This window comes from Apteryx mantelli, chromosome 8 (genome assembly GCF_036417845.1).
Source record: "Apteryx mantelli isolate bAptMan1 chromosome 8, bAptMan1.hap1, whole genome shotgun sequence".
Lineage (NCBI taxonomy): Eukaryota > Metazoa > Chordata > Aves > Apterygiformes > Apterygidae > Apteryx > Apteryx mantelli.
Window position 1 is genome coordinate 13,223,853 of NC_089985.1, and position 16,974 is coordinate 13,240,826.

Below are 16,974 nucleotides of genomic sequence, written 5' to 3' on the forward strand. Positions count from 1 at the left end.
AGGCGGAGGACACTGCTGTTTGCTTCGTGCTCGGCTGAGGGGTGCTCAGAGGACACGCTTGGTGGGTGAAGGAAGACGGGGAGCCCCCAGGGCAGGGGCAGCGAGCTGCCAGCTTGGCAGTGCCATCCCCATCGCTGCTCCTCCTCGCTGACCTCGTTCATCAGCATGGGTTTGTCCCCACTGCTGCCAGCTGCAGGTGGATATTTCCACTTTCTAATTGTGCTTTCATACCCACTGACCTGTTCTTTTCTAGGTAGAGGAGGGCAGGGCCAGTATTTACAAGTCAATGACCGCTAATATCTTCAAAGAGATGAAAGCACTGTCCAAACTTCTTGCACAACACCACATTCCTGGAGTGGCTGGAGAGGTATGCGAGGCACTCAGCCTGCTGAAGCACATCAGGGTTAAGGCGAGTCACACTAAAAAAAAACTCTAGAGCTAAAAAGGTGTGTGTGGGGGGGGGGTTGTTGTTTTTTGTTTTTTTTGCTCAAGTCCCTCTATGCAGTGTGCAAACCCGGAGCCAGGTTACAATGTCAGGAGAGGTGGGTTCACAGAAGCTCTGCAAATCTACCCTGGGGCCAAAACCCCCACCTGAAGGGCATCCCCCACTGCATGGCGCTTGCCCGTTAGTGTTTTGCAGAACAGAGACATGTGCCCCGGGATTCCTTTTACACCAGCTTCTACTTCGTTCTGTTATTTACACATACAAAGAATTATTTCACTTGTGTAGAAGCAATAACTGCATGTGGTACTTTCACCCATCACCAGTCTGCTCCAAAAAGGGGCTTTTCCAGACAGAATTTTTTTGACATTGCTACTGTTGGAAGGCTTTAGGGTGCCAACACCAAGGTCAGCTGCAGGGTGAAAAGAAAGCAAACCTGCACGGTGTCCTGCAGACCAAATGCCAAGGCAATTATTTCTGCTCTGCTGGAGCAAGCGCTCCACCTAGCACGTGCTGGTTTGGTAGCCCAGGCTGCCTCCCGCAGCTCGGAGCTGCTTTAATGGCAGGAGGCAACACACCGCGGCCACCCAGGGCGGAGGGGAGCTGCTCACCCCGTCCTGTGCCGCCCGAGGGCTGCGCTCTTGCTCTCTGCGCAGACCACAAAAGCTTGCTTCCCAGAAATGCCCATCCGTTCGAGGGGACGAGCCAGCTGGGCCCAGGCTGGCCCGTTGTTCGCAGCTGGGACGGCTATTTTAAGGCAAGTTAGAGTGCGAAGCAGAGCCGCCAGCCGTTCCTTGAGCTCCGAAATCGGCTCGTTTGGCATCGGCATCGTGCAGGGACTACGTACTGATGCATTTGCAGCCGCTTCCTTTTTGACCACAGTCACCGGCATTAAAAAAAAAAAAAAAAAGCCAGGACTTCTCAACCACTGGTCAGTGGGTTATTGTCACTGAGACTAACGGGAAGCAGGAATCAGCCGTTTTTGACGCTGTGATGGTTCGTGTTGGTCACCATATAGATCCATATGTCCCACTGGAACCCGTCTGAGGTAAAAGCTGTTTATAGAGTGCTGCTACAAGCACTTGTCTAGCAACAGGGTTAACAAGTCGCATATGTGCCAGATGGGGAGGCTGTTTGCAGGAGGATAACAGCCAAGCAGCTGTACACCAGGAAGATGGGAGGCAGTTGGCTCGTGCGCAGCTGGCCAGGGCTGCTGGCCACCGGGCCCACGGCCTGGAGGAGGCTGCGCCCTGCTCGGAGAGGCCGAAACCCAAATCCTCCCGCCTGTCTTTGGCTGGGAGCAAATGAAGGTTCACTATGAGGGTGGCAAGGCACCATCCCCCACCACCTGGGGAAGAGGAACAGCCCAAACAACCCGGCTAGCACCAGCCCCTCCGTAGGTGCCAGTCCTGCTTCCCACGTGGCGCGGCTAAGCTGGGCGCGCAGCTGCTGCATCTGGCTCTTTGCACAAACGCCACAGGGCCGCAGTTGAATGATTCCCCAGCACTGGGTCATTCCTCCCTTAACCCTCCCAGAAGGAGGCTTTAAACCTTTTAACATACACCGCAGCTGTTTGATCTGGGGATCTGATCCTGATAGCAATCGTTCAGTAAAGGTAGCAACAAGGCTAAGATTTTGTCAGGACAGGTTTGAGGCTATTTCACAGCAAAGGCATAGATACAAACTACTTGCAGTCTAGGCTACCACATTAAACCTTGGTGAAAGCCACATAGTGCTTTAAAAAAACAGCAATGAGTGCTGTAGTTTCACAAAAACTACTGCCTTTGGCTTGTTCTTGCCCTCCTGCCTGACCCTTTCACTTGGCGGTTTTAGCTCTGTCAAAAGCAGCAGGGGCAGATTCCCTGCACATGGAGGGTGTTTGGTAATCCGGGCTTTCCTTGCCGCTGAAACAGCGCCTTGCATACAGGGAGACTGATCCGTCACCATGCGAGCACCGTGGCGGGACGTCCCTTTGTGTTAGCAAACCGATCTCGCTGGCTGCACGGCATGGACTGACACTCACACCGGTCCCATCACCCTGCCAGAAAAGTCCTTTGGAGCAAGGCTGTGACTTTGCATAGTACAAACTATGCTGAAGAAGCCAGTGTGATCTTCAAGGGCAGGATTTGCATTGAAAATGTCTTAAATGCACTGTTACAAAATCAGGCTGGACTGGAATCCAGCTCTAAGAACATCCTCAAAGAAATTGGAAGTCGTTCATGAGTGTGTGGGTGCTCAATTCTTGTGTCCCGTTTCTTCCTATTTGCTTGAGGACTTCCTTGTCTCCCAAGTTTCATGTTGTTCTACTGCAAAATCGTGCCCAGCTGGGCAAAACAAACCAAAATTTTTCCCCATGTATCCCTGCCATCCTCAGCAGCAGCGTTGTACACATACTGTGCATGACATTGGGAAATGGGGCACTTAGATGCGGTTTCTGTGCTTTCAGTCTGTGCATTGCACTCTGTTTGGGGTAGAGGGGCCTGGTGAGGAGTGATGTGCTTCTGAGACGGTCTCATCTCTATGTGACTGTATTCTGCAGAAGCATTGTGTGTTGCAAACACTCCCAGTCATCTTAAAATGTCTGCCAAAAAATAATGAGTCTCTTTTGCAATATTTAGAGAACAGTGGCTCCAATTTCTGTTGCAGCAGCAGCAGCAGCAGCAAGACAGTGCTTCAACAGTGCTCATAGGTCACTTGCATGATTTCCGGCAAAACTTGCATACTACATTTTTTCCCTTCTTGGCTGAAGCAATATTGTAGATGATAGGTTTTTGCAAGAATGGATGTGTTTCTTATGAACCATCTAAGCTCGGGCAAAGGCAGGTCTGTAATGCAGTGGTCCTGAAGCAAGGAATGAAACAGATCCCTGAGCCCAGCTGCCTGCCAGGGTTCAACACCTTTCCTCCATCTCCTGACCCAGTATATAATTGGCCCTCAAAGTCTGAATCCTGATATCCAGAGATTTTAAGTTGCTCCAAATGCCCTGAATAATCCTTCCTTCCTTCCTTCCCTTCTCCTTGTAGGTATTGAGTGAGTTCAAGGGCTGGAATTTCCACAGCCAGCAGCACAAGACCCCTGACGAATTTGAATGGAAGACCACTTTGGTGGTTGGGCTGCGAATTTGGGGTTGGACGTAGTGGTGGAACTCTCCCCAGGGGCCAAGGAGGTGTGTGTGTTGTGTCCTGCACCTTTGTGGAGTCCCTCCAGAGCTGAAGGAGAGGTCTCCACCAGGGCAGTCATCCCTAGCAGTTACTTCTCCATATGCCCTCAGGACCAAAGCTCTGCCATGCAATGCCGCAATCTTTCAAAACATCTCCAGGGCAAAAAGATACAGTGGTGATTGTCAGTACAAGATGGTGAAACACAGAGCATGAAAATCCTGGTTTATATGTCCTGCAAACCAATGCCAGTTCTGTTTCAGGCCACATCTTTTTTTCAGTAAGAGGAAAAATATTTTTATTACGTGTTTACCATTGTCAGTTCTGTTGCATTTTGTGACCAATATGTGTTATAAGCCGAAAGCTAGACCTAGCCTCAGACCCAGTGTGGGAAACATATTAACTTCTAATGTTGGTGTTAAAAGCAAAATGCTTAAATGAACATCTGTAGATGTGAAAAAGCTGAAGAGATTGCAGTTCATGCAAGAATTTTAGGAAACCCTTCTCTTGCACCCTTACATTTTTCCACATTGCGGTAAATAGAAAGGAAGAGATGGTTTTTGTCATCTCCATAGAAACAAAGTCTTGCTCAAAGATAAAACCTGGATTTAAACAAATGGCCAAAAGCAGGTTGCACCCCTGCAGCTCAGGAAGTCCATGGGAGAAGAGCTGTGGCATCCACAGCTGCTCCAGACAGATCCTGAACTGGTCCTGGACGTTTTCTTTGGGCCCTGCAGCCCCTTCCAGCTCTGCCAGCCAGGCTGAGGAGATGGGAGAAAGCCCGAAATGTCATCCTGACTTGGGGGGAGAATCATCCAGCACACCATGGCACGGCTGGTGGGCAGCTCCCCAAGCCATTGCTCTAGCTCATGTTTGCCTATTTGCAGTCTGGCTGCCTTGGCTGTAGTGGTCTTTGACCTCTCTCAGTTCTGATCTCCTCAGGTGTGTGTCAAGTCTGTAGAGAAACAACCCAATACTCTGTAGGGTGCAGGATAATTTTGTTTTAGGAATAAGTTCTAATGTAGAAAGAGCATACACCAGGCAGTGGGATTAATCTACACAAGCACTGAGCAGCTCCAAACCCCCAGGACCACCTGTGAGTGCTTGGCAGCTTTTTAGACCTATCAGCAAGCCAATCAAGGGCATGAGAAAGTCATTTATCAGTTTAATCTAGAAACTCCCATTTAAACTGCTAGAGAGACAATGCTGCAAAATCTCCTCAAATATAGCCAGATGGTATTAGCTATGTGCTGATCAGCTTGTCTGCATTGTGAAGATAGGAGAAGATTTGATAGCTACTTGGAAGGAAAGGATGAGGTTGTGTAGGAGGTGCTGGAGCATCTATCACTGGAGGTTTTGAAAACAGGTGAGGCAAACAGGAGGGTGGTCAGTTAAGAGTTGCTCTGGAGGAGAAGATGGATCAGCTGTTCCTGAGGTTCCTTCTCATCCTGCTTCCTGCGGGCTGGTAAAACTCCTAGAAGCAAGACAAGATCTGTCAGCTGATATAAACTGGTGTAACTCCCCCAGTGCTCATGCTGGCTGCTTCTCGGCAAGGCAAGTGTGAGTGGTGTGAGAGTAGTACATTGCTTGGTGTTGGGTTTTTTTCTCAAAATTATTATTTCTGGTAATAAATATGTAAAAGGTAGTCCCTCCAGATGGGAGTCTGGAGTGTCCTGGTGTAATGTGGAAATGTATGTCTGCAAGAAGGAAGAGTGTTGCTCTGCGGAGCAGGAATGTCAAGTATGGAGCACTTCAGTTCAAGAGGCTCTTACAGAGACTGCAGGCATTGAGAGCCCTTTAAATGGTAGGGGTTAGAAGTGTGGCCAATGTTTGCTAAAAGGGTGTCAACTGGCTGATTTAACTTTTTAAAAATTCTTGAAGGCTGACTGATGGCTTTGTCTGATAGGGGTGGTAGGAAGGTACCCTCTGGCCTGTGTGTGCATATTTTAACCATGTGCTTTCCAGAGAGCTGTTCTTCATTTGCTTACAAGTGCTATCTTTAAGTGCAAATACTGTTGGCTCTGACAGTCTCTTTAGAAGTTATTTTTTAATTACATATGTAATGACAGAGACAGACCACAGGTCTGGGTCACAAGAGCCAAGAGAGGAGGAGAGTCTAAAGCCCTTCCTAGTCCTACATGTCATTTGGGTACATCTCCCATGGCACTTGATAGATCATACATGTCTACCTGCTTTGGGTTCTGGTACAAAGACAGGGTGAGCAAGGAAGTGGACATGCACCTGTTAGTGTTGTTCCTTTAAAGACACTTTTTAAGCAGCTATGCAGGGGAGCTCATAATTCTACATTTTTAAAACCTTCAAAGCTAAGAAATTAAGAGCTGTGGTTCTCCTAGCTTCATCAATACAGTAGGAGACAACAGGTTTAACAAGGGTGGTAGCGTCTCCTTGTCAGAGTCTGCAGGTTACGTGCATGGGAAGTGTGGTGACCTGATACTAAATCAGGTTAAGTTTTGCTAAGGATGTGTGAGTGAGACGTGCTGCCCTCCCCCCAGGGCCCTCCTTGCCTAGTAATAGGATCCCTCTCCTGTACCACCTGCTACTGCCCATGCCGGTTGCTCAAGGGGTCTGCACAGCCTTTGGGTCTCCTTTACAGTGGTGTCCATCAGAGATTTCAGGAAAAGTTCAAGATAATTCATGTTTAACTTTGACAAAAAAGAAACACAAATGTCCTGTCAATGTCTGTCTCCTATGATCTTACTGCAATGCTTGAGTGTCTTCTATGCACTGAGAATACTAAAGGAAGTATTTCATTTCGGAGAAGTTCGGGGGGGAAAAAAACTGCTGTTTGTGGCAGGGTTTTTGTCCTCTTTTAAGCAGGGAATTACCTTTTTGCCTTGGAGAAACTACCTTTACTCCAAAGCACAGCAAAGTTTCCTAGGATAAAATCCAGGCTCTGGGAAACAGAGGAAAAAAATATATTTCCCCCAACAGCAGCTTCTTGTAACCTTCTTTCACCCCTTGTATCATCACATCCCTTAGCCTCATGGGAAGAAGCGGGGGGGGGGGGGAGGGCACAACCACCTTTGCTGGGGCAGCCTCACATTCATGTGTAACAAGGAAATCGTGTGTAGTGGTTTGTGTGTTTTATTTTATTCCCATCATCACCAGTGAGGATGGCCTGTTGCACCCTGTCCCTGTGACCAGGACTTTGCAGGACTGGTAGGAGGGGATGAGAAGGCCAGTCTGGGGTCCTTGGAGCTCCAGAAAGCCGGGCCTTGCACCAATGAAGGGTGCAATTTCATCAGTATAACCAGGGAATCCACCTGAAGAACATCACTATAGGTCAACCCAAACCTTAATGAATTTGGACAAGAAAAAAAGAAATTTTGCTAAAGAGGATAAGATATTCCTAAAATTTAGGCCTCCTCCCTTCACTGAACAATTACTGTGCTTGACTGTGAGCACACCTCTTTGGTTAGACGCTCAAAATATCCCAGCTGCGTTAGTTCAACCTGAGAGATGCAGTTCAAACCCCTTGTGTGCAGGCTGAGTGCAATTGTGTTGTGGACACGGGATTCCCTCAGACCCCAGTACTCTGAATAATGGGAGCAGATGAAAAATGTGGACCCATTTTCTGCATTTCTTAGATCTCACAGGGTTTGTGGACAGGGAAAGGAACCACCTTATCAAGAAAACCTGTTTTTCTTCTTATAGACTTCCTTCACAGTGACACGCTCTGAAGGCAGCTGACACAAGCCTAGAAAACAGCGAAGCGGGCTGTGTTAAGACTTGTTGAAATGTAGATTTGCCCCTCCTTAGCTCAAGGTGTTACTTGAGACAGAGGTGATAAAACTGGTGCCAGAGTTTTGCAGAGAAAGTGCCTTTCCCCAGGAGAGGACAAGAACCTGCTGGATTCCTTCCTATCTCATTTAGACCAAATGGGTTGTTTTGGTCTGTTTGTCCTCCTTTTGCCCACCCAGCTTTAAGTGGGGGTGGGGAAAAAAGCCTGCTGCAGAGTTGAGGTTTGCAGAGGGGCAGGGATGGCAGAGAGCAGGGACCAGGATCCTGTCCCCTGCAGCGCCAGCAGCAAAAGTGAGTAAAGCAGCCAGAATTTCACTCCGTGTTTACAAGGGCTTTTCAGGGCCCTAGGCATGTGCATGCGTGTGCATAATTACAGTAATTACATCCCTTCTATCACACTGTACATCTCCAGTAATAACTTAATGTTCTGTATACCCAGTCTAGACCATTGCAGGAGGCTTCATGGAGGGAAATTCCCACAGATCCGAGACAGATTACGTGAAAGTCAATCTTAATCCCTGGGCATTGGGTGTTTGGACATGTTCCTACCACTGCCCCATGCAGCACAACTAACCACGTCCCTTCCTGCATCTCCAGACAGGCTCTGTACCTTAAAAATTCCACATGGCACAACCAAAAACCAAGCTTTAAACCCCACAAACAAATCCCCAAGAGACCGTCTGGCTAAGGCTGGGTCTCTAGGGTGCAGTAAGGAGGAGGCTAGCAAGCATGGCTTGCCCCTAAATCTCTCCATCTGCCCATACCACCAAAAAAGATTCAGGTTAACTGTCTGCCTGCCTTTCTCTTGATTCCCAAAAAGCACTTCACGAACTCCTGAAGAGACCGAATTCCCCTATCGGGGATGGCCGGAGCCACGGGCCAGATCCACCACTGCTGCAGACAGCAGCAATCTCATCCAAGGACCAGGGCTGCAGCAAAGGGATCTGGCCCCTTTTCTATGCCAGTGGCTCTGCCACACCAACACACAACTGTTTTAGGCAGCTTTCCTGAGCTGACCTCCCAAAAGTACTAATGCTGCCCCAGGGAAGTTCCCCTCAGCTGCAGCAGGCCTATGTGAGCGCAGGAATTTCCTACTGTGTGAGATGCTTGGATGTCTGCTGGCAAACACAAGGAAACAGGAGCAGATAAGGAACAAAATATTTTCCTTCAAGGATTTCCTACTGTTTTTGCCAAGTGCTGGCAAACATCTTTGCAGGTGCAAGGTATCATGTACCTGCTGAAGGCTGGTTGGGATCACAGGGTCTTTGGGCACAGAGAACCATTCTGGTCACCAGATGGCACTGTGGCAGGCTGGAGCTTTTGGACATAGATTGTACTTGGGTGTACTTTTGAAAGAGTTTAGGCTCTGACTTGCTACCACAGCTTGCTGACCACTCGGGAAAATCCTGCCATGGGTCTGTCTGCAGTGCATGTGCAAAAAACGCTCTCTAAAAACCTGATGCTTGTCTGTGGCTGGGATTCATTGGCACTGTCATGGGGTAAATAACCAAATGGGCTGTTAAAGAGAAGGATACGGCTCCTTTACCCTTGTGTTGGGAGAGCTTACAGCATGACCTGCCCTCCTTGATGTGCTCCCACCACCGCCGCAGCACCAGGAATGCAAGTCCTGTCCCCTCCTATGCCGCAGGGGACAAGCCTCTCTTTATTCCCTTTTTATTCCTAGTGTTTGGTTTTCATTCACCCTGGAATGAAGTTACAGCTTTGCTTTTCTCCCACAGGGATTTGACTCAATTAAGTGTATTACTATACGGCAGGTGACCTCTTGTCTCTGTCAGCAAGAAATAAGTTTGGGGAGAGAAAAAAGGGGGTATTTCCCTGTCTTCTCATGCACGCCTTGCCGGGGAAGGGAGGGCACCCGTGTCGCTGTCTTGCTGCTGAGTGCAGCTGGGAGACACTGGCCGCCTCTGTTGCAGTAAAGCAGCTGAGAAGGTGCCAAACCCAGCTTTTCAAACAGGACCTGCTGCAAAGACAAGCTGGATGTGGCTAAACCCCAATGCCAGAGCAGGATGGGGAAGCCAGCAGGACCTTGTCACACCAGCCCAAGGGGACTCCCAGAAGCACCTAGCTCCCCAGGGGGTTGCTGCATTTCCCAGCACGTTCTCTGTACCTCCCAGAAGATGTTGGTGACACCGGGAGTGGAAGTCCCTGCAGGTACCACCTGGCCCTGCTAACGCAACCAAGCTGGATCGGCCCATTTGCAGGTGTCCCAGGTAAGCAACAAGTTCGCCCCATTGCGGAGCAGGGACACGGCTTTGGGGCTAGCCACAGCCTTTGTGCTGCTGGTGACCTGCTCACCCTGTGGCACCAGCAGCCTCAATGGCCTCGTGAAGCAGGTGAGCGCCAGCCCTTTGGCCAGGCAGCCCTTGGGGACCCCCATGCAGATCACAGCCATACACCACCCCACGAGCTCAGTCTACAGAGAGCAGGGCTGCTTCCAGCACACAGACCACAGGTGGGAGCTTGCTGTGCTTTGCACAACTATTAATTCCTCTTTCAGCTTTAAGGCCAGTTTTCATGTTTTGCCCAAATGATGGGGCCCACCTCAAAGTTTAGCAGGCTTCTGCTGGGGATTGTTACCCTCAGTGTCACCCTCAGTGTCACCAGTGTGCATCGTATTTCCACTGCTAGTTTCAACTTCCAGCTAAGGCACATCTTGGGCCCATGACTGCTGAATTAAAAGCACACTGTTAGCAGATGGCTTTTCCTAGCATCGGTCATCTTATGCTATAGTAAAGGTTGAACGTCTCTGATGAAATACAGAGGCTAGAGCTGCTTTATTTACCGCCCTCTGCTTCAACAGAGCTGGTTTTGTTCACTCTCTTGCATCCTCCTCAGAGCTGATATCAAGTCTGGGCATATTGTCCCAGGAGCATGTCCTCCAGGAGGAAATGCCTTGGTGGGGCCTGGCACCTTTCCTCTTGTTCCCTGGTCTCATGCTGCAAAGTCTAAAAGGAGGTTTCAACCCTGCACTTGCATTGGGATTTGGCACTTGGTGAGATATTCACTGTGACCTCGTGGCAAAAGCATTGCAAAGTCTCTCTGAACGCTGTGTTGCTAAAGGCATGGCCCTCTGCCAGCAGTCTCCCCATGGACTCTGTGTCCATCTGTATTCATTTGCAGGGATTTAATACTTTCTCTCAAATCGCTCCTAAATATATTAAGTAGCTGGTGTATAGACTCCTCCTAAGTCACTCTTGCCCACTCCCTTTGTGTGATAGTTCACTTCTGAGGCATGTGTTGCTGTGTTCTGCACTGGTATTTCTACATCCGTTTCCAATTTTGTTGTATTTATGACTTTGCTATGTGTCTGTTTGGGGCTGTTTTGGTCTCTCCCTGTTTGTGCAGCGTGCCTCCAGCTCAAAGGAGAGCTTTGCCCGCTAACAGCATGGATGACTGCAGGCATGGCCATCCCTTCATGTGTGCGGTGAGCCCCGTGGAGGAGGGAGTGGGGAGAGCTGCCCTCGCAGCCCTCCGCGTATGCCGGGGCAGGCTGGTCACGGCGCTCCGGGGGCAAAGTCCTGCTGAAACCCTCCTGCCTGTTAGCAGCTTCAGCTACTTTTTGGTAGGTAGCCAACAGGCAAGTGAAAACAGCCCCCAAAAGTCTCTGGTTTCACTGAGCTTCCTACAGAGCAGGTGCTGGGGGGGAGCCAGCCCTCAGCCCAGGGGCTTGGGAGTCCTTTGGGCCGTTGCGAGCCATGGTTTGCTGTTCCTGCATGTGCAGCTCCAGTCTTCTTGAAGAAGAAAAATGCCATGACCCTTTTTTACCAAGTCACCTGCAGCCATTGTGGCCACCGGCTTTGCCCCAGCTCGCGTTTTGCTGCTCCTGCGCCACGGCAGATGTTGGCCCACACACAGCACAGCTGTCCGCATCTGGCCACTCCTCCCACGGCAAATTCCTGTTGTGCAACCACCGTGGGGCGGCCACTCGGCAAGGGAGCTGCCGCCCTTCCCCTGCCTCCACAAGCGCTCCCTGTGTCGCCTATAAATCCCACGCGTGGCCACCGGGAAACGCTTGCAGGGAGACGGCGTGCGTGGCATCCAACGGGCCCGTCGGGGGGGAGCTGGCGAGCAAAACCCAAAGCGGCTCCTGCAATGTCAGGCCGGGGGCCAGCCCAAGAGCAAATAAGAGGATAAATGCTGTGGATTGATATTTCCAGCCTGATCAGGCTCACAGTTGGAGTCATGTCAGAAACTTTTGAGGTTACTTGTCACATCCCCTTGCATGAGAAAGCGTGGTAGCAGCATGCACAGGGTTAGCTGAAGCAAAATAATGAGTAGCTTAAACTAGCACTTAAGAAGGGAAAAAAAATCAAATTTTCTTTTCAAATCTGGAAAGCCAAGTATTCTTTTGGTGTTGACTTTCTGCTGAAAAGTGAAATTGTTCACGGGGAATTCAATGCTGTAGAGAAAAAGCTGTGTCCAACTCCATTTTTTCTCTTGAAATTTTTTTTTCTGGTGAATAGGCAGTTGTTTTCTGCCTGGGCCGGGGGATAGGACCAGCTTACTGATGCAAAGACTGTGCACTGTGTAAAGCCCCAATACACACTTTTTCTTTTTTAAGAAAGGCACTGGCAGGTCTCCAAAGACTAAAATACAAATATTTGCACAACTGATAAGGAGGGAGAGCTTAGACACAGCTGTAAACAAAAATTGGCAGCAATTTAGGGCTAAACTACATATTTACCAAGCATATCTCGGGGTCATGCACAGGGCTTTACAGCCTGCTAACCAGGCCGCCTTTAAGCACAGGCAGCTTGACTCCGAACCAATGGAGATGGAGAATACTTAAAGATGCTTGATCTCAGCAGTGTGCCGGTGAAGGGAACGGCCACGCGGGTGGAAAGACGGGGGCCAGACGGTTTGGTCTCACGGCAGCTGACCCTGCCCGCCACCTGCCTTCAGGAGGCACCCGACCTTGCCGCCTCCAGCCAGGGGGACGTCGTCACGGAGGCAGGCAGGACGTGGGCGTCGCATGTTGTTGACGCCGCGATGGTCTGCAGCGGCGGCTTCTCGGAGCCTTCCCTCCCGCTGCACTGCATCCCGGTACCGCGTGTCTTTGGGTCGCTGTTAAGTGCTCCCCTGCGTTTGGGGAGAAGCGTTAGAGATTCCTAAAGAAACTGCTTTTTCTCCTGTGCTCGTTTCCTGCTGTCACAACTACAGGCGCAAACAGCGATAATAAGTCCTTGTGCTTCAGCGGCCTCTCCTGCAGGTGCTGATCATGTTAGAGCAAATTTCCAAGGCAGGATGGTGGTGCCCCTAGGCTCAGAGAAGCTGTTTGCACAGTATAGGAGATGGGACAGCTTCCCCTCAGTAAAACTCCATGATCTTTCATGGGGCTGTATCTGTTCACAGCAGTGATGAGTTTTTCCCAGTTCTCAGTCTAGCAAAGGTTTTGCCTTTTTTAAGTACTTTTGAAGCCACTCTCAGGACAGGAGAAAAGATTTGCAGGCTCTTCTGAACCTCTGTGCCCCCACCTAATAGAGGCTGAATCCCAAGATGACACCAGCACAGCTCTTGCACCTAATGTGCTTCCAAGTCCCATGCTGGGACGTAGGCACATTCCTACCCTCCGAAGTAGGTAACGTGCCTGGTTCAGAGCTGACTCCACTGTGCAGCACCAATGTGCCCTTAACCTCCTTGGAAGACCACAAGAAGCTGGGGATTCCTTTGTTCTGCTACCACAGAAAGCTCATTTTGGGGGCTGATACGTCAGATTTTCAAAGCCTGGACCTCATTTTGGAATGGAAATGCTGGTTCTATGCATGTAGGATGGACAGCTGGACTTCTCCATGTCCCTGGTGGTCACTGATAGGAATTCCTTGCTCTTGCCATCTGGATTGTTTCTATACCGCTTGTCTCTATGAAAACTGCAAATACTGATGTGTGTTTGCTAAAGCAATTAAGACATTTTTTCCTTTTCCCCAAGGCATCAGGAGGTCTCAAGGCCAGTACTTTCACAGCCGGCAGTACAAGCATCCAGACATGTTTCAGGGGAAAAGAGTCCTTGTGGTCGGCATGGGGAACTCGGGACTGGACATTGCTGCCGAGGCCAGCCATGTAGCTGCAAAGGTACCGGTGCCGACTGCTTTGGGGTGTGCAGGGAAGGTAATGTTGGCTTTGCTGTGCACAGCCACGGGGTGCAAACAGTGATCTGGGAACCTCTCTTTGAATTCGCCCTGCACAGTATCTGAACAGTATTTCTGGGTCTATATTTCTCTGTTGGGAACCTTCCCTGAAAGAAAGGCGATTGCTCTGTTCTCTCTTGTTTCACCTTGATCTGCTGCTGCCAGCAAATCTTAAAGATGCTGTTGCAGCTTTTTCATTGTGTAGGTATCTTGTGCTGTGCTTTGTCTGGGGTTACTTTATACAAGCAAAGAAACAAATTCATCTTCTGAATTTTTGATTCTCTGCTATTTCCCAGGTGACAGTTTGCACTGGCCGAGGTGCCTGGGTGCTCAGCCACGTATTTGACCATGGCTACCCATGGGACACGGTTTTCAACACTTGCTTTATGAGCCTGATTAGAAACAGCCTCCCAGGGCCCTCACACGGGGCTTGATTAGCTACAGGGTGAACCAGTGGTTTAAGCATGAAAGCTATGGCCTTCAGTCGGAGAAGAGGTACTTCTCAGGTGGCTTCCCTTCAGCGTGGTCTCAAGGGGGTTGTGTTGCAGGCGGATGGGGAGAGCTCCCTTTGCTCCTTGCCAGAGCCAGACTAGCACAGGCATGAAAGCTGCACATGTGGGAACATGCAGACTGACCCCAGACTACAGTGCTGGTGATGACCCCTGGAAGGGGTTTCCTGGTCCAGCTGGAGAAGGTGAGCACTAGCCCTCTTAGGTGGTCAGAAAAAAAGCACTCCAGGAGCAGCTAGAGGAGTTTTTCCTAAGAGGATCCCCAGAAAAAGAGGAGGAAGGAGGTTTAAAGCATGGAAGAGCTCTGAAAAGAGTAGATTTAAAGAATTGGATGAACAGAGGAAGAAAGCAGGAGATGTCCACACAAGTAACTCAGGCTGTAGGACAGGATGATGGAGCTCAAAGCACAGAAGTGATGTTTTGAAGAAGAAGAAGGAAAAAACACACAAAAACACAAAACCAAACACACTCCCACTGGGCTGCTGTGCAGGGTGCTGTGGCAACACTCTTCCACAGAGTGCTGGAAAGCACTGGGATTTCTCTTAGGGACTGGCCCGTACTCTGGGGCTTGTGCAGCCCATCTCACCACCCCCCCCCCCCCCGCCCCCCAAATCATCACCTGATGACCTGACAGCACTAACCTGTAAGACTAGGATAAAGTACTAGTGAATTTGTACTAACATGCAGACTTGGTCCCAGGCAGAATTCCCCACTGCTGAGCCAGATCAGAGAGATCAAGTATTCCTGCCCTTCTGGGGAAGGTCTTCCCATATTTTGCATCACTAAATGAGTTCACAAGTCTCCCCAGAAGTTAGACTTTGCAAGGTGCTCTCCTCTGTTTTCTAGGCTTGTGTCAGTTGCCTCCTTGGTTTGCCATGGAGAATGAAGCAATGGAGAAGAAAAATTAAGTCCAATGGTAAGCCAGTCCTCACAGTCCTCAAGGCCTTCTGGGGGATCGAAAGCCCCTGGAGTTTTGGAGGCAGAAATATGCAGGCTCAAAAACTCTGCGGCTCTTCCCTGTATTTATAGTGGAGGCAAGCTGGGCATTCCCAGATCCAGCCAAGGTTTTATTAGCTTGCACTGAAGAGATCTGATGTAACCTTTGAATTTGACACTGATATTTTGCATGTTGGTGACAAGAAGTTGTCAATTCTGCATAGTCTTGACTTACCTGGAGAGTTGGGAAAGTAGCCTGTGATTCCTAGGGACTGAGGGATAAATGGCAGAGAAATTGATGGTAATAAAGGCAAAGTAATTCAGCAGGAAAAAATTAACCTGACCTGTATGTGCATAGTAAATTAAGTCTCATGTCTCAGAAAAGAACTCAGTCATTGTGGATAGGTCTCTAAGCACATCTGCATGTGGTTTCTAGGCAGTCAAAAAGTCAAATCAAAGGCTAATTATTAGGAAATGAATGAGATGAAATCATGAAATAAGGAGATATATTAATCCATCATTCACCTAGATCGCTATAGTAGAAAAGATATAGAAGAGGGAAATAGAGAATTGCCACCAATTGCACAGAATAATTTCTGTACAATGCAAGACTAAACAGGCATGGCTTCTTTCAGCCAGACAAAGGTAGGACATGAAGCTGTGACTTCTGCAGAGATAGTAAATGGGAAACAATTCTCCATACGTTTTCACAAAACTCAGTGGAAATGAATTTGAGGCAAACTTGCTACTTTTCATGCAGAGCACAATTTCAGCGCAGAAAGGAAAGGGAAAACTAGTAAAAAAAAGAACCTGATTTGACAAAGTCATATGGTAAAAAGTCCATCAAGGTAAACATGGGCCTCCAGATGCTATTTCTGTGTTGTGAAGTGAATAATTGAACAATGCATGCTTGGAAGGTGTAGACCAGAACCAGTATTGCTTTATGCAAGCTCAGTTTGTTTTGGGCAGGAGTTGCAACCAGACAGCCCTCCATTCCCATTCTTCATGCCCAGTCCTTTACTGAGAGGATGCCAATTGTGTTCAAATGTAATAATAATGCAAGTGAAGAGTACGTGATTTCCATTCTCTCTGCCAACCCAGCTGACACCAGTCTCTCCCCCACCTCCTTTTCTATGAAGTCCACAAAATCAATTGCCTGGTGTATTCAGACGAGATTGCCTCCTTCATTGGAGTGAAGCCCAGCGTGCTGGCACTGCTCTTCAGAGACCCCAAGCTGGCCCTCTCCATTTTCCTCAGCCCCTGCACCCCTACCAGTTCTGGCTGCAAGGGCCCAGGTGCTGGGACGGTGCGCGACAGGCAATCCTCACCCAGTGGGACCGGACCACAAAGCCAACAAGAACATGAGTCACCAGCGGCTGTTCCAGTGTCTGGCCTTCTTTCCTTACTGTGTTTGGGTTTCTCCTGCTCATAGCATCAGTGGTTTTTGGTTTCCAGTAGCCCTGATGTGATTTAAAAGCCTGTTTTTTGTCCTGGGAAGTGTAATCTCAGATCAGACAGCTCCATAGGACGTGCTGGGGCACGGCGCTCGTGGGATAGGATGAAAGGGATTGCAACAGACAAGGAGAACAAGTTTAAAACTTTAACCAATAGCACTAAACTCTCTCTTCTCCAGCTTCATCTTCACAGGCCTGTTTAGCTGATGAAGCTGTTGATGCCAGCCTTCCCCCCAGCATTTTTCACCGCTGTGCTCCTCTCTGATGTGTCCGCATTGCTGCTGGTGTGATCACTGCTCGCTAACTTGCTCTGCAAAGCACACCTGTGCAGCTCCAGCTAAGCTCCTTGTCCAGACTGGGCTGACCAACAGGCACCTGGGACATGACCTGCAAGAACTGCTTTTTGTTGAACCCACAGCCAGAAAGGAAAATGAGTACCCAGCCCTGCTGCAAATCAGCCAAGAATTGGTGTCTTTCAAAGAGGCTTTAGACCAGCAAGAAGCTGCTTGGGCCAGTTATGCAGGTCAGACGGTCCCTTCTTAGGACCTTAGAGCTTACGAGCCAAAA

The 16,974-nt window shown here is 49.2% G+C and overlaps 1 pseudogene; it reads left to right on the forward strand.

Moving 5' to 3' along the window:
• The first annotated feature begins 286 nt into the window (after nt 1-286).
• Nucleotides 287-16,411, forward strand: LOC136992542 (flavin-containing monooxygenase 1-like; annotated as a pseudogene).
• The last annotated feature ends 563 nt before the right edge of the window (nt 16,412-16,974 follow it).